The sequence below is a fragment of the Odocoileus virginianus genome, chromosome 14 (genome assembly GCF_023699985.2).
Source record: "Odocoileus virginianus isolate 20LAN1187 ecotype Illinois chromosome 14, Ovbor_1.2, whole genome shotgun sequence".
Lineage (NCBI taxonomy): Eukaryota > Metazoa > Chordata > Mammalia > Artiodactyla > Cervidae > Odocoileus > Odocoileus virginianus.
Window position 1 is genome coordinate 22,092,805 of NC_069687.1, and position 19,173 is coordinate 22,111,977.

Genomic DNA, 19,173 nt, shown 5'->3' on the forward strand with positions numbered 1-19,173 from the left:
GCAGCTCATTGGAAGAGACCCTGGTACCAGGAAAGAATGAGGAAAGGAGGAGAAGGGGGTGACAGATGTTGACATGGTTGGATGTCATCACTAACTCAGTGGACATGAATTTGAGCAAACTCCATGAAACAGTGAAAGCGAGGGAAGACTTGTATGCTGAAATTCATGGGGTCACAAAGAGTCAGACATGATTTAGCAACTAAAAAACTAAGGAAAGAGAAAATTAGCCAAGATGGCATGGTCAGGCTCTCTTGCCCCATGGCCTCTCACTCTTGCCCCACGTATTATAAATAGTGATTATGTAAAAGTTGAGATCACTTACAGCACTGAGCATGTGCATCACGAGGTACACGCTTGGTCGCAGGTACCATAGTGATCTCAACTATGTGCGGTACACCCCTATGAGCCTCACTATGAAACCCCTGGCTGCTGCTGCATCGGGCCTACATTGGAGCAACGCCATGGTTATGTTATATGACGTTATGTTATGGCTCCGTTATGGCTCTACTGTGGCTACTGAGACTGCTGCTGCATCAGCCAGGAGAAAGGCTGTGTTCTGGCTGCCGTGCCAGCCGAGAGAGAATAAATGTGCCTGCAGTTCCTACAACTCCTCCCGTATCCTTCCAGGCTCTTAGCTCATGCCTTGTCTACTCTGGGTAAGCAAACGGTGCAGACAGTATGAACAGTGAGACAATTTGGGCTGTGAACAGGATAAGCAATACAACAATAAGACCGAAGAAGAAAAATTATTTTAAGAGAGTAGCATTGACATACATGCACTATGATGTGCAAAATAGCTAGTGGGAAGTTGCTGTAAAAAGCAGGGAGCTCAGCCTGGTTCTCTGTGATGACCTGGAGGGGTGAGCTGGGCGAGTGGGAGGGAGGTTCACGAGGGAGAGGATGTTTGTATACTTATGGCTGATTCACATTTTTGTGTGGCAGAAATCAACACAACATTGTAAACTAGTTATCCTCCAATCAAAAATAAAACAAAAATATACAAAGAACTAAAAAATATATATTTTACTAGGTTATACACTAGATCACATGTTTTTCATTAATTCATTAATTGTGTGAATGCCTTAATCTTTACAGTCACACTTTGCTTAGATATAACTCAGTGACTGTGCTTTCTGAAGCTTCATAACGAAAGCATTAAACAAGCAGATCTCTAATCTTGGTAAACGAGACTCTATTCTCAGTTCACTGTCATAGGACTGTTGAGGGGTCTAATCTACAAATGCACGAACTGCTAAATACTGTTACCTGGAAAAATGAATGCATTTTACTTACCATTGTAGCTTACACCATAAGTCAGCTGTGTTGATGCTGGTGTAGGCAATTTTCAAAACTACTGCAATTTTAACAATGTAAATGATTAAATAAGATGTAATGTATAATTATAAGCATGTTCTTGTTTCTTTCATAACATTATGAGATGGACATCTGATACTTATTTAATCTAAAAAGTTACTAGGCAGTAGTATTGTTATCTGTCAGTTCTGGGTAATTATGTTAGTTCCAAGAAATTATGCAATGAATTACATCATTATAACATAAACTGTTCTGTGAGGTTCCATTATGTGTGCATCATATCAGTGCACAGATTGATACTGAGTTTATTCTTATTCCTAAATATCAGATATACTGTCATATAATTTAAGAAAATTCTCCAGTCTTCTTCTGGTCTTATTAATAAATATTTCACCCTACCTTAAAAATAATTTTTAAAGAGTTACATCAAATATCATTCACTTTCTGACAATATAGGTTTGAAATTATCATTATGAAAATTAATATGTATGAACATAAATGTATGAAAATATATATGCTATATCTTTAAATGTATGGTTATAATGTTGTAGGTATATATATATAACATATATACATATGCATACATATATATGGAAGAATTAGTTTTCTTTTCAATTCACTGAGATATCTCAATGTTTCCTAAGAGTCAAAATTTTGCATTAGAGTCAAAATATGCACTAACCACTATTATGGGTCAAAATCTTGCTAAAGGAAATATTTTAATTCAGTAAAAGCTACTGTATATATTGTTTATGGTTTGAAGCTATTACTCATCACTTGAACATTTATTTTTTCTTTGTTGTTCAAAAATAAATCACACTTGGTTTTTGTTTGCTTTTCTGTATGTTTTTCTAAGACATAATGGCAATAATATTGACATTTTAAAAGATGCATGTTTAAAATAGATATAAGGTTATATATCACAGTTTCCCAGATGACATTTCTGTGACACAGTGTCATCTTCTGATTGATTGACTGGTAGATTGTTTAAACAGGGATAGCTGAAAATATTTTTATCAAGAGACATCCTTCACTTTATTGAAACTCAGAAATATATATTTTCAGCAGTGTTAGTGTGTTTTACCTCTCACTTCTACTAGCAGATTAGCTACCACTTTCTACATAGGACATGGAAGTGTGAGTATTATGTAGAAGAAATGTAACATTTATCTAAAACATACTAAAAGACATGTAATGTATAGTTGTTTAATTATCTCTGTTACCAGAAAATCACTGATCATAAAAATACCAGTAAAGTTGTAATAATTGAAGTACAGATGAAAGTTTTAAAAGGTTAAGTGAACTTGACAAGAATTAGATGGGCTTTATGCAAATAAATGAATAAATAAGGAGCTTGGGAGAGTTTACAACTAGTTCAAAGCAGGCAATTAAATGATCTTTGATGTATAGGCATTCAAAACATTTTCACTTTCATACACACCTAAAAGAGTCCCAATAAAGCAAGAAAAAGGAAGTGTGAGCTATGAAAAGTTGAGTTCTCATGTCACAAAGATTGATTCAGCATAATACTTTACATTATGGAGAAAAAGCAAAATATAATTATTTAGGAAAGTATCTCATGTAGTGATAGGGAGAATGAAGTTAATCAGATTGCCAATCAATATAACAACTATTCTCTTTCAGCCTCAAAAGTCAAAATTAAATTGGCATCCAATTTAAATAAAGTGAGGAGTGACACAATGCTTCCAGGAGGGAATTTATTTGTTTTTAAGGGAAAAAAAAAAAGCATGAAAAATTTGTGAGGTCCTTCTACAGTTGAAGAGGAATATTTTTCACAGTATTGAGATTGCTAAAACTTTAGTCCTTCTAAAATTTTCAGCTGTTTCCTGCAATCAAAAATGTCCTGGCCCTAACAAATTCTTAAAGAATGTTTCCTAATAATGACTTTTAATAATATCATTACTGACTCCTATCATTTAAAATTGTTATTGTTGATGCTACTTAGTCACTGAGTCATGTTTGATTCTTTTGAGACATCATGAACTATAGCCCACCAGGCTCCACTGTCCATGGGCTTTCCCAGGCAAGAATACTGGAGTGGGTTAACCATTTCCTTCCCCAGGGTATCTACACAACCCGGGGTTCAAACCCGTGTCTCCTATATTGGCAAGTGGATTGCTTTACTGCTGAGCCACCAGACAAGCTCCATAACTTAAAATTATTAAACAAAACTTTTAACATTGGTTTAGAAAATGGTAATTTACTTTGCACATATCAACTTTGAATTAGTAAATCAGTTGGCTTTTTGGATAGTGTTTATTATCTGTTGGGTATCATAAAGATCAGTAGGGGTTTAAATAGTGACAAGCCATGGCCATAGGTCTCCAGGAGCTAAACATCCAATGAACAATTAATGTTTTGGCATTGTGCCACTATGTAATGGGTTTCTCAGATAGCTCAGGCTATAAAGAATATGCCTGCTAAGTGGGAGACCCAGGTTCACTTCCTGGGTCAGGAAGATCCCCTAGAGGGGGAAATGGAAACCCACTCCAGTATTCTTGCCTGGAGAATTCCATGGACAGAGGAACCTGGTGGGCTACAGTCCATGGGGTTACAAAGAGTCAGATATGACTGAGTGACTAACACACACACACACAAACACACACAGACCCAATGTAATAATTATATATGACTCCTGAGTCAGAAACTCCTGTACATTTCCTTCTCTTTGAAGTCTACAGTGTCTTCATTTACAGATAATTTCACTGATGACAGAATAATACTCTATATTCAACAGTTTCTTATGTGTCCAGTGGTTTGCAATAAACACTTCATGTAATGTTTAGTACAAAAAACATTATTCTCATATTTCAGTTAGGAGAATATTAATGTATTATCTGCATCAACCTTGTTTTCTTTTTTCTGTTTTGCACATTTTCTCATAGCTAGTTTGACAGACACCCACTATGTGTGTACTGAGTTCTCAGTTGTAGAACAAAATTTGGTAAGATAGATATGTTAACACTAATCTGACAAAAAATAAAGCTTTGGACACATTAAACATTTGGAACACATGTTTTAATGTACTCATCTTTCTAGTTGCTCTGACATTCTAAAGGCAAAATAGCTTGTAAGAGTTTCTGGTAACTACATTGCATCCCACCCATCATTAGTATTTTCCCCTCACCATTATGGAAACATCTATGTTTGTCAGTTGTAAATTGTTTCAATACTATGGACTTGGATATTCAGTGAAGACTATCAAATCTTGAGTTGCCAACTTCTCACTTCATTTTTATCTCCTACCTATAAGTTCCACTCTGCTTTTCTTATATGATTTAAATGTTGTGCAAAAAATGAAAATTGGTCAGATAATAGTGAGAGGGATTAGGAAGCAACATGTATTTGGTCTTCAAATCTAAAGTTTTTAGAAGTTGTTTTCACCATCCTTTTTTCTTTTTCATTTAAAACCTAATGATAGACTTGTTTGTTCAGAAGTAACATATTCCTCTTTCATAATCTTCGGTGTACTGGTTAAAGAAGTATTTTGTTTAAAATGTGATTGAAAGTTTTTTGGTTTTTTTTTTTTTCTCTGCAAAGAATAAATAAAAATGAAAAACACCTCTTGGAGTAAATGTTAAATATATCAGCATAGCTTTTATATTATTACATTAAATATATGATTTTGTTTTGGAGTTCAAAGATGTAGCAATTTTCTGAATAGATGTTCTCAAAATGAATTATTTGTTTCTCTGTGTGTTGTATTATTATAATGGATATAAAGATATAAAACAGAGTTAATACTGAAGCAAGAAGACAAGAAATAGAAGTGTTAAATGAGTTACAATATTAGAGTGCAATGTAAGGATAGATAAAAAAATAAAAATCTGTTTCTATTGTCAAAAAAAAAATAAAGTGATAAATTGTCTTTCAAAAAAAAAAGGCTGGAATATTTTAATAACTGTAGGAAATACATTTAGATAAATTTTAGTAACAAATGCTGTTATACAAATAATTGAGAGTAGCACAGAAAAAGAACTAAAAATGACTATCGTGCTTGTGCTCTGTCGCTAAGTCGTGCCCGACTCTTTAGACCCCATAAACTATAGTTTGCCATACTCCTCTGTCCATGGGATTTTCCAGGGAAGAATACTGGAATGGTTTGCTATTTCTTTCTCCATGTGATCTTTCTGACCCAGGGATTGAACCTGAGTCTCCTGCATTGCAGGTGGATTCTTTACCACTGAGCCACCAAGAAAGCTCTAGAAAAACTAGTTATATCTTATGTTAATGAAAATGATCATATTTGTATAAACATGGGTATATTTCCTATATCAACAAAAAGATTAAGAACTACTAAAAGTAACAAAAATGGAAACATAATATATTACAATCATGTAAGATTCATTGAAAACTAAAGGAAGATTAGTTTTTCAAACATAAAATTTAATAAAACCAAAAGCATTCTACTTGCTACTTATCTAATTATTATATTCAACTATAATAAAAATGTTTTAAAGTTTATTGTTTGTGCTTGAGATATAGGAATAAAAGTAGACTATGATTTGTTTTAAAAAAATTAAAAAAAAAATTTGGTATATGAAATTAAAATAAACTAGTCAAAATATTTAGCTTTTTACTCACCACTAAAATATGATAATGCTAGCATGACAGGAAGTTCATTCACCTGTTCATAGATCACACAATTATTTTTTATTATATATGAGCCACAGTTAAAGTTAAAATTTAAAGTTAATTAACTGTTTATGTGTAAGTGGGATGCTCCTTTTCATACTATTCATGGGGTTCTCAAGGCAAGAATACTGAAGTGGTTTGACATTCCCTTCTCCAGTTCAATATCCAGTTCAAACCATTCAATATCACAGCAATCCAAGTCTATGCTCTGACCGGTAATGCTGAAGAAGCTGAAGTTGAACAGTTCTATGAAGACACACAAGACCTTCTACAAATAACACCCAAAAAGATGTCCTTTTCATTATACGGGACTGCAGTCCAAAAGTAGGGAGTCAAGAAATACCTGGAATAACAGATAACTTTTGCCTTGGAGTACAGAACGAAGCAGGGCAAAGGCAAACATATTTTGCCAAGAGAACACACTGGTCATAGCAAACACCCTCTTCCAAAAACACAAGAGAAGACTCTACACATGGACATCACCAGATGGCCAACACTAAAATCAGATTGATTATATTCTTTGCAGCCAAAGATGGAGAAGCTCTATACAGTCAGCAAAAACAAGATCGGGAGCTGACTGTGGCTCAGAACATGAACTCCTTATTGCCAAATTCAGACTGAAATTGAAGAAAGTAGGGAAAACCACTAGACCATTCAGGTATGTCCTAAATAAAATCCCTTATTATTATATAGTGGAAGTGGGAAATAGATTCAAGGGATTAGGTCTGATAGATAGAGTGCCTGAAGAACTATGAATGGAGCTTTGTGACATTGTGCAGGAGGCAGGGATCAAGATCATCCCCAAGGAAAATAAATGCAAAAAGGCAATATGGTTGCTGAGGAGGCCTTACATATAGCTATGAAAAGAAGAGGAGCGAAAGACAAAGGATAAAAGGAAAAATATACCCATTGGAATGCAGAGTTCCAAAGAACAGAAAGGAGAGATAAGAAAGCCTTCCTCCACAATCAGTGCAATGAAATAGAGGGAAACAACAGAATGGGAAAGACTAGAGATCTCTTCAAGAAAATTAGAGATACCAAGGGAATATTTCATGCAAAGATGGGCACAATAAAGGACAGACTTAGTATGGACCTAACAGAAGCAGAAGATACTAAGAAGAGGTGGCAAAAATCCACAGAAGAACTGTATAAAAAAGATCTTCAAGACCCAGATAATCACGATGGTGTGATCACTCACCTAGAGCCAGACATCCTGGAATGTGAAGTCAAGTGAGCCTTAGGCATCACTATGAACAAAGCTAGTGGAGGTGATGGAATTCCAGTTGAGCTATTTCAAATTCTAAAAGATGATGGTGTGAAAGTGCTGCACTCAATATGTCAGCAAATTTGGAAAACTCAGCAGTGGCCACAGGACTGGAAAAGGTCAGCTTTCATTCCAATCCCTAAGAAAGGCAATACCAAAGAATGCTCCAACTACTGCACAATTATACTCATCTCACATGCTAGTAAAGTAATGCTCAAAATTCTCCAAGCCAGGCTTCAACAGTATGTGAACCATGAACTTCCAGATGTTCAAGCTGGAGTTAGAAAAGGCAGAGGAACCAGAGATCAAATTGCCAAAATCTACTGAAAAAACATCATTGAAACAGCAAGAACATCATTGAAAAAGCAAGAGAGTTAAAGAAAAACATCTATTTCTGCTTTATTGACTAGGCCAAAGGCTTTGACTTTGTGGATCACAATATACTCTGGGAAATTCTGAAGGAAATGGGAATACCAGACCACCTGACCTGCCTCTTGAGAAACCTGTATGCAGGCCAGGAAGCAACAGTCAAAACTGGACATGGAACAACAGACTAGTTCCAAATAGGGAAAAGAGCACGTCAAGGCTGTATATTGTCATCCTGCTTGTTTTACTTATATGCTGAGAAATGATGGGCTGGAGGAAGCACAAGCTGGAATCAAAATTGCTGGGAGAAATACCAATAACCTCAGATATGCAGATGACACCACCCTTATGGCAGAAAATGAAGAGGAACTAAACAGCCTCTTGATGAAAGTGAAGAGGAGAGTGAAAAAGTTGGCCTAAAGCTCAACATTCAGAAAACTAAGATCATGGCACCTGGTCCCATCACTTCATGGCAAATAGATAAGTAACAGTGGAAACCATGACATGCTTTATTTTGGGGGGCTTCAAAATCACTGCAGATGGTGACTGGAGGCATGAAGTTAAAAGACACTTGCTCCTTGGAAGAAAAGTTATGACCAACCTAGACAACATATTAAAAAGCAGAGACGTTACTTTGCCAACAAAGGTCCCTCTAGTCAAGGCTAAGGTTTTTCCAATAGTTATGTATGGATGTGAGAGTTGGACTGTAAAGAAAGTTGAGCACTTTTTGTGCTTTTGAACTGTGGTACTGGAGAAGACTCTTGAGAGTCCCTTGGATAGCAAGGGGATCCAACCAGTCCATTCTAAAGGAAATCAGTCCTGAATATTTATTGGAAGGACTGATGCTGAAGCAGAAACTCCAATACTTTGGCCACCTAATGCAAAGAACTGATCCATTTGAAAAGAGCCTGATTCCGGGAAAGATTGGAAGTGGGAGGAGAAGGGGTCGACAGAGGATGAGATGGTTTCATGGCATCCCTGGCTTAATGGACATGATTTTGAGTAAACTCCAGGAATTGGTGATTGACAGGGAGGCCTCCCGTGCTGCAGTCCATAGGGTCGCAAAGAATTGGACACGAGTGAATGACTGAACTGAACTCTACTGGGATATTTCTATAATTGTCATACGTTTCTTATGGAATTTTGAGATGATTTAATAAATATTCTTGCCATTCCTATCTATCTTCCTATCTAGGGTTAAGATTCAACTATTTGCTTAGTTGTTAGACATTTATATTACTTATACAATTATTGTGAATTCCATGATTCTGTATTTAAAAATAATCAATTAACCATGACTTTGCAAATAATCCCTGGAGAAGGAACAGGCAACCCACTCCAGTACTCTTGCCTGGAGAATCCCATGGATGGAGGAGCCTAGTGGGCTACAGTCCACGGGGTCGCAAAGAGTTGGACATGGCTGAGAGACTTCACTTACAAATAATAGATTGATATTTTCTCTGTTTTCCATGATCTATCACTTCAGTAATGTCTGATTCTTTGCGACCCCATGGACAGTAGCCTGGCAGGCTCCTCTGTCCATGGAAATCTCCAGGCAAGAATACTGGAGTGGGCTGCCATTTCTTTTTCCAGGCGACTTTCCCAACCCAGGAATCGAGCCCATGTCTCTTGCACCTCCTGTTTGGCAGGTTCTTTACCACTACTGCCACCTGGAAATTTCTTATAAATATAATCTGTCCTATTCTTATTAAGATAAATTGTATTTATGAGCCATCTGCATTGATGCCTTCATTCCTATTTCTTTAATGTATCTATTTTCCCAATCCTGTAATTTTTCATTGTATGAATAGACCATGATATATTTATCAAGTTAGTATGTAAAATATATTTTTTTTAATATTTGCTTCCCACTCGAGCTTTTTTTAAGTTAACAATAGTGCTGTTATTTACATATTGATATTTGTACATACCCTGGTGTGTATGTGTGTGTCCTGTGGTGTGTGTGTGTGTGTCTGTGTGTATCCCCTGCTATGTATGTACCACCTGATGTGAATGTGCAAATTTGGAAAACTCAGCAATGGCCACAGGACTTGAAAATGTCAGTTTTCATTTCAATCCCAAAGAAGGACAGTGCTAAAGAATGTTCAAACTACTGTACCATTGCACTCCTTTCACATGCTAGAAAGGTTAGGCACAAAATCTTTCATTAGACTTCAGCAGTATGTGAACAAAGAACGATAGTATGTACAAGCTGGGTTTAGAAAAGGCAGAGGGACCAGAGATTAACTGCCAACATTCCCTGGATCATAGAGAAAGCAAGAGGATTCCAGAGGAACATATACTTCTGCTTTATTGACTATGCTAAAGCCTTTGACTGTGCAGATAACAAAAATACTGTGGAAAATTCTTAAAGAGATGGGAGTACCAGACCACCATATTAGCTTCCTGAGAAACCTGTATACAGGTTAAGAAGCAACAGTTAGAACCATACATGGAACAGTGGACAGGTTCAAAATTGGGAAAGGAGTACAACAAGGCTGTATACTGCCATCTTGCTTATTCAACTTATATGCAGAATACATCATGCAAAATGCCAGACTGGATGAATCACAAGTTGGAATCAAGAATGCTGGGAGAAATATAAACAACCTCAGATATGCAGATGATACCACTCTAATGGCAGAAATTGACATTTCTGCCAAGAAGAGCTAAAGAGCCTTTTCATGAGAGTGAAAGAGAAGAGTTTTAAGCGGGCTTAAAACTCAACATTCAGAAAACTAATATCATGGCATCTGGTCCCATCACTTCATGCCAAATAGGCAGGGAAAAGGTGGAAACAGAGCCAGATTTTATTTTCCTGAGCTACAAAATCACTGAGGATGTTGACTGCAGCCTGGAAATTAAAAGCCACTTGCTCCTTGGAAGGAAAGCTATGAAAAGCCTACACAGAGTATTAAAAAGCAGAGACATCACTTAGTTGACAAAGGTCCATCTAGTTAAAGCTATGGTTTTTCCAGTAGTCATGTAGAGATGTGAGAGATCATGAAGAAATCTGAGCATTGAAGAATTGATACTTTCAAGTTGTGACACTGGAGAAGACTCTAGAGAGTCCCTTGGACTGCTAAAAGATTAAACCAGTCAATCCTAAAGGATATCAGCCCTGAATATTCATTGGAAGGATTGATACCGAAGCTTCAATATTTTGGACACCTGATGCAAAGAGCTGACTCATTGGAAAAGGCTCTGACACTGAAAAAGACTGAAAGTAAAAGAAGCGGGTGGCAGAAGATTAGATTGTTAGATAGTATCACCAATTCAATGTATATGAATTTGAGCAAACTCTGAGAGATAGTGAAAGACAGGGGAGCCTGGTGTGCTGCAGTCTATGGGGTTGCAAAGAGTCAGACACAACATGGTGATGAACAACAACAACATTACTGGAGTGTGTGTGTGTGTGTAAATATGTGTGTATATTATATTTTATTTAGTAAAAAATTTAATAAGTTATGCTATCTGGTGAGGCATGAACTTCAACACATTAAACATCCTGATGGAAGTTTTAATATATTTGAAAGTGACAGTTTCATAGGTTCTATTATTCATGCTGTAAAGATTTGGGATGGACTGTGGAAACCCTTTTCCCCTGCTATGTTGTTTAGGATAGCATGGAATATGCTCATTCTGTTTTTGAATGACATCTTCAAATTGCCATCAAAAATAATTTACAAGTCTCAGTACCATCACCAGTGCATTAAATTTTCCATTGCTTCAATAATCAGAATTTAAAATGACATCACATTGATTTACAGAAATGTTCTTTGCAATTGTGCATCAGTGCATTGTCCAGGTGAGCCTCTTCCATGAAATATCTGATCATAGATTGTGCCCAAATTTGCTCAAATTTCAGTAACCTCAGTTACCTGTTTGTTTGTTTGTTTGTTTTGACCAGAATGGCCAGATCCTTTCAAATTCTGAATATTTTGTTAGTTGTATCTCTCTATTACTTCTAATTTTATTCTGTTCACAGTGTATTTTACTATTCAAACATTCAATTTATTCAAAAGTGTTATTGTTTTCCTTCTTTGCAGTTTTGTGTTTTAAGAAACCGTTCCTAATTAAAACTATTTTAAAATACTTTTTAACACATCACAAAATGTTTTCTTACATTTTGTAACAAAAAAAGCTGTAAGGTTTTATTATGCATAATGTGAACTATGGACCTATGTTTTTTTCTTTCTGGTTATTCAATTGTCTCACAATTATTGACTTTTATTCAAATGAAGTATTAGTTGCATAATCATTACATTTCCTTACGTGTTTAGTTGCTCAGTCTTGTCAGACTTTGCAACCCCACTAACTATAGCCTGCCAGGCTCCTCTGTCCGTGGAATTCTCCAGGCAAGAATATTGGAGTGGGTTGCTATGCCCTTCTCCAGGGGATCTTCCCAACTCAGGGATTGAACCTAGGTCTCCCACATTGAAGCCGGATTCTTTACCATCTGAGCCACCAGGGAAGCCTATATTTCCTCATACATGGGGGCAATTTCTAATTACCTTTTATTACTGCTCCAATACTATCTGCCTAACTAAGGTTACTTTTTAACAAGTCTTGATCGCTGTTTAGACAAGTAGAATTCTACCCACCTAAGCCCCACCTACCCAAATAAGCCCAAACTTTTTCAGTTATTTATATCATCTTAGTGATGGAAATCAAACCCACCAATTCTTCTTACTTCTTTAGCAAATATCTAGTTTATTCCTTCTTTGTCATTTAAGGAAGATTTAGTAGAAATAAAACAAATATGAACAGAGGTGGTAAATGTTGTTGTTCTTGTTTGTCAGTCACCAAGTCGTGTCCGACTCTTCGTGACCACATGGACTGCAATATGCCAGGCTTCCCTGTCCCTCACTATCTCCTGGAGTTTGCCCAAGTTCATATCCATTGAAATGGTGATATAATCATATTCAAATAGAAATCTACACGTTGCTTAATATGTTTTTAGTATTGTATTATAAACAATATATTATGTCATGATATGTCACTTTAAAGCAATGTTTTTATTGTTAAATAATATTAAATCATATGGTAATATAAGTAAATGTCTATTTTGGATATTTAAATTGTTAACTTATTTTAACTATTACTAAAATTCTTCATAGACGACCATAATCATCTATTTAGCATATGTTTATTGAAAAAATTGATGATTCAAAAAATTTAAATATTTTTCAATGTTTCTGCTACACTGTTAGTTGGTATTTAGGGCTTCCCTCATAGCTCAGGTGGTAAAGAATCTGCCTGCAATGCAGGAGACCCCAGTTTGATTCCTGGGTCAGGAAGATCCCGTGGAGAAGGGATAGGCTATCCACTCCAGTATTCTTGGGTTTCCCTTGTAGTTCAACTGGTAAAGAATCTGCCTGCAATGCAGGAGACTGGGTTCAATCCCTGGATTGGGAAGATCCCCTGTAGAAGATGTTTTAAATATACACTGTTGAATGTTCAAATTATTGCAAGAATCCCTTAACTTATCACTGTACCAGACATTTGGCCAACATATGACTCATTTTCCACATAATATACAGAAAAATTAAAAAAAATATTATATGTGAGGTCATGTCACAATTCTCCTAAAACTGACACTGTCTCCCTTTTATATACTGTATAAAATTGAAACCCGTTTACATGACCTACAGTGACCTACCTGCCTTCATCTCTGATCATTTCTTGGGTTCTCTTCCCTTGCCTTGTCTCATGTGTTAAAAACAGGTAGTTATGTTACTAGAGCAGAGACGCACAAGCAGAAGCTGCCTCAGGAAGAAGTGCCTGGTGAAGAAAACGTCAAATACAATTGTGAAGTTTGCTGGAGGCTCAGTATTGACAATTTGGTGTTTAATCGGTGGAACTCAGTCATGTGGAGTTGTGGGGGGTGGGTCATGATATTGTGAGATTTATTCCCAAAAGACCAACCAAATTCTCACAGCAAATAATTGAGAAAAATCACTTCATGAGCCTAGCAGGGAGAAGGGGGAAACACCATTTTGAAACACCCAGGTTACTTGTTCTTTTAAATAAGGCCTGTCCTCAGAGTAAACTATTTACCAGAACCTAACCTGCTGGAATATTATTGTTAGGTAGTGAGAATAAGAGGCAGGAGTCCAAAATGGCGGTGGCTAAAAGACAAGGAAGGGAAAAGCCGGCAAAAATAGAACAAAGGAAGGTCCAAGAACTGGAGTGAGGACCTCAGGTAGAACAAACAGCACTCCTGGCTAGCCCAGTTTACATAGGGGAGGCCCAGGAGTAGGACAAAAACATATAAAAAGTGGATCCAAAGGGCCGGGGATCTCTCTCTCTCTCTCCCGCGCTTGCGCTCTCTCTCTCTCTCTCCTCTTCTGTCTTTTGGGTCAGCGTGCCCTCATGCCTCTAGGATGCATTTTCCTTTATATTCTAAATAAAATTGATCTGTCCAACTGTCTTGGACACAGACTGTCCAAGAGCTGTGACACGCCATGGTCTTTAACGTCCTTCGCTTCATATCTTTGTTGTGACGAGACAGAACCGAGGAAATTACACTCCCTTAACACTATCAAATCCCCTGGAGAAGGAAATGACAGCCCACTCCATTATTCTTGCCTGGAAAATCCCATGGACGGCGGGGCCTGGTAGGCTACCTTCCACAGGGTCGCAAAGAGTCAGACACGACTGAGCAAGACCTCCTCCAACATTATCAAAGCCTAACTGACCTGGGAGGAAATGGGGAAGGGAAATACTCACACACTATAGCCATCTTGGCCTGCCTAAAGGGAAAGAGGAAACAAAACTGCGGACCTCTTGTGAAGTTCATACTGCAGAGACATCAGTTCAGTTCAGTTCAGTCACTCAGTCATGTCCATTCTTTGCGACTCCATGGACTACAGCACGACAGGCCTCCCTTTCCATCACCAACTCCTGGAGTTTACTCAAATTCATGTCCATTTAGTTGGCAGAGAAATAGGCTCATTAGAAGATTGAGAAGTAATCATAGGATTATTTAAAGAGCCTTCTAAGGGTTTCCCAGATAGCTCAGTTGGTAAAGAATCTGCCTGCAATGCAAGAGACCCCAGTTCGATTCCTGGGTTGGGAAGATCCGCTGGAGAAGGGATAGGCTACCCACTCCAGTATTTGTGAGCTTCCCTTGTGACTCAGCTGGTAAAGAATCCACCTGCAATGAGGGAGACCTGCCTGGGTTTGATCCCTGAGTTGGGAAGATCCCCTGGAGAAGGGAAAGGCTACCCACTCCAGTATTGTGGCCTGGAGAATTCCCATGGACAGGAGCCTGGCAGGCTACAGCCCATGGAGTCACAAAGAGTCGGACATCACTGAGTGACTTTCTGTCCCCCACCACTGTATTACTGAAGGCCTTTTTATTGCAGTTCTTTTTACCCAGTATATCATGCCCTACTCTCAAGAGACAATTTTATAAGGCAAACCAAAAGAAAACTAAAGAAACAAAAAAACAATTTAAGGAGAGAGCATATCAGAACCAGACATAGCAAGGAAACAATTATGACTAATTTGGACATAAAACAGATGCATATGTAAGTAGACACATGAAAATCCTAAAGAGGAAAAAATACAAAAAAAAAAAAAATAAATAAATAAATTAAATAAAGATTTAAACACACACACATACACCATAATAGAAATGAAGAATGACTTGATGAACTTATTGGTAGACAGGATATTGCTGAGCAAAGAATCTCTTGAGTGATGTTGACTGAAAAAAAAAAATATAATAATGCACAACCTAAAAGTTGAGTTATGTTTTATTTGGATGACTTTCTAAGGACTTCAAGCCTGGGACACCACATGTCAGATTGAAGAGGAAGAGTTAAAATTTTACATAACCTCCTTCTCAGTCTGCCTCTGTAACTCAGCTTGCCCCTTGCAAAGTCTAGATCACATAGGTCATGTAGTCTCAGAAAGTGGGGATTTGCAATACTAGGAACTGGAGTTTATCTCACTCACCCTTGTCCTGCTGCTCTTTGCAGTTGCCTGGCCCCTGCAAACTTGCTTAATCATGCCTGTCTGTGTAAGGGTCAGGCATCCCTCTCCCCCATCTTGACTGCTGTTTCACATGTGCAAAACCCCTTACTTTAAACCAGCCTATTAACAGCTAGTGTTGCCCACTATAGTCTGTCAATAAAAACTCTGTAATCCCTTTGTTTGGGGCTCAGAGCTTGGAGTGTTAACGCCTCTGGGCCCGCCGGTGTAATAAACCTGAGTTCTCCAACTCTCCAAGTGTGGTGCTTGGTTTCTCAAGTACTGGTTTCTGCAACAAGATAACACTGAGAAAATGATTCCAAAGAGGCAAGGGTGTGAGGGAGCTATGGTATGCGGGAGTTTTTACAATAAAAGACCAGACAGTTGGAACACCTAAAGATTTTTGTTACTAAAAGAAAACCAGATATCTCAAGCTAGGAAATTTAATCCTTTTTTTTTTTGTCAGTGCTGTAGGACTCAGAGGACCATTGTTCCCTGACCAGCACTCCTTACAGTGGAAGCACAGAGGCTTAACCACTGGATCAGCAGGGAGTTCCCTAGTGGTTTTCTATGTATGGGAAGATGCAAGAATCTGGGATCACTGAGATCATTCCTCTGCACTATCTGGGGCAGATATCCTGTGCTTTCTCATTCTGAGTTTTCGCAGTATGCCTGCTTCACTTGGGGTGACTTCGAGGCTGATTGTTAGGTAAGTCTGGCAATGGACAGCCTACTTGTCTCCATCCTGAATCCCCTCAGGGCTCACCATTATGGCGACGATGATGTATTAACAATGGTTTGATGGCTGCAGCATCCTTTGCTTATTGATATGGCAGTCAGTATTTTAGTTCTCAGAGAGGCTTTTTTTTTTTTTTTGAAAGTCGCTTGGCCGTGTCTACTCTTTGTGACCCCATGGACTATACAGTCCATGGAATTGTCCAGCCAGAAGGGGTAGCCTTTTCCTTCTCTAGGGGATCTTCCCAACCCAGGGATCAACCCAGGTCTCTCACATTGTGGGCGGATTCTTTACTAGCTGAGCCACAAGGGAAGCCCAAGAATACCGGAGTGAGTAGACTATCATTTCTCCAGTGGATCTTCCCGACCCAGGAATTGAACCAGGGTCTCCTGCATCGCAGGCAGATTCTTTATTAACTGAGTTATCAGGGAAGCCCTTTCAGACAGTCTATCAAGATAATACTGTAAAACTGAAAATCAAAAAGAATAAAGACTATATTAGCCTTTGAATTACAGAATATCCAAGGAGAGTTGGACAATGTGGTATTGGTACCAACTCCCCAAAGCAATATTAAATTCTATATTTTCAGTAACACCACACTCATTCATCATTCAATGGCTATCTTCATTCATGTGTTTTACATCTTAGGAGCTATAGTCATATTCTGCATGAGCTAGATTGAATTTATTATTTTACTTTTTTAGTTCTTTATTTTTATTTATTATTTACTTTTTCATCTTTTTTAAAATTCATTTTTAATTGGAGAAAAATTGCTTTACAATGTTGTGTTGGTTTTTGCTGTACAACAACGTGAATCATCCATAATTACACATATATCCCTTCCCTCGTGGCTCCCTCCCCTTCCCCATTCCATCCCTCTAGGTCATCACACAGTGCCAGGAGGTCAACACAGAACACCAGGCTCAGACTGAATTTATTATTTAATTCTAAACCTTCCCTCATCTATATTCCTTATTTCTTTTAATGGTTTCATAATCTTTTAAAACATCTAGGCCCTAAGTCCAATTTATCATTGTGTAGCTCATTCTGATCCAATCAATCATTTTCTAGCAATGTTGATTCTAGCTCTATCATATGTTTTTATTATATTTCTTACTTTCTATTCCCAAAGCAAATGTTTTTTGGAGGACTTTTCTTATCTCAGTACCAATATGAACAGAACAGATTTTTCTTTCTTTAATCTTTCCTAAAGAAAGTGCTATCAAAATTTTCCTAGGAAAAAATATATTCAAAGGCACAGTAAAGTTAAAGACACAAATTTTCCACAACTTTAACCGGACAGTCAAGGTCACCAAAGATCTGATGCAACCTCTTTGTTTGCCTTAATCCCTATATTTTTGGCAAATATATTGTGTTGATTTCCTGCACATTATGTTTCCACACAATTTGCTCTAATCCCATTTCTTTCCTTCCAACCTAAACTACTTCATATTACCTTTTTTTCCAAATGAAAAATTCATTTCAGTCCCCAGCAAATAGAACAAATAAAAGCTTCTGTAAATGGACCTTTTCAGATTAAAAACACCTTATTATTTGCCCCATCACCATCATCATCATTTTCACCAATGAATAGAAATTACTTCTTACTCTGAACTCACAAAATTATTTAGAATCTTTCTTGCAGTATTTGACTTTCAAGCTAATAATAGAAATACCTGCTTACTTGTCTGACTGTTCCATGATAGGAATAATATCTAACATATTTTACCTCCATAAATATCTTGTACAAGGCCTTCTGAGATGAACTCAACTAATAATGGCTGAACAGAATCCTTTAGCTATGGAACAATAGATTTTGTTATAAGTACAATGAACTTCAGAAAGTAATAAAATAATTTACATTTAATTTCTACTATATTTTCCCAAGGTCAGTTTCTCAGTACTTCTATCCTCCACTTTATTAGTATATTTATAAGTGGCCATAAACTCTAAAAAATTTTACCTATCTAATCAATCCTGTGTTCCTCCAAGTAATGACAGCCATAATAACTTTTCTGAAATGAAATATCCTACTAAAAAACCTTCAAAACTTATCTCTCCCCAAATAAGATGAAAATTGTAAGCACAGCATTATACACACTGCTTAATTAATGTAATCTGTATTATTATAGAATAAGAACACACTTCTACCAATAAATTCTCTTTGTAGCACTGAGCTTTTACAAGCAGGCATTTTAAAGGAGGAGATTCAAGGGAGGTTGAAATCTTATTTGTGTTGAGAGTCTGGTTTTTAATAGGTCCAAGCTGAGGCCTTAGTAGAGAAGAGGGCTCAGAACAGCCTGCCTGAGGAGGCTGAGGCCTAAGACAACTACTATTTAAGTATTTCTTTTTCTTAAGGGCAGGACAGTCCTTAAGAAGAAGAACTTAAGCACATAGAGAATGTGCTAATTTAAATATTAATTTCTTTATTTAATTAATAATCATTCAATATAATTTTAATATTTAAATTAGTGTATATTTAATTTAACACTACAGTCTAAAAAAAACATTTAAATTTTGCTGTATTCCTCATATGACATATTTCCCCAGGATATTCAGTTATGACTATCTCATTTAGAATTTCTGAAATTTGGCAGTTTCAGAACTGCACATATTACTTTTTTCTGTATTGTGATAGTTAATGTTAAGTGTCAACTTGACTGTACTAAGGGATGCCCAGATAGCTGGCAAAGCATTATTTCTGGACATGTCTGTGAGGGTGTTTCTGGAATATATTAGGATGTGATTCAGTAGAGTAGTAATCTGCCCTCACCAATGCATGCAAACATCAGCCAGTCTCTTGGGAGTCTAAATAGTACAAAAAGATGAAAAGAGGGAAATTCTCTTTCTTCTTGAG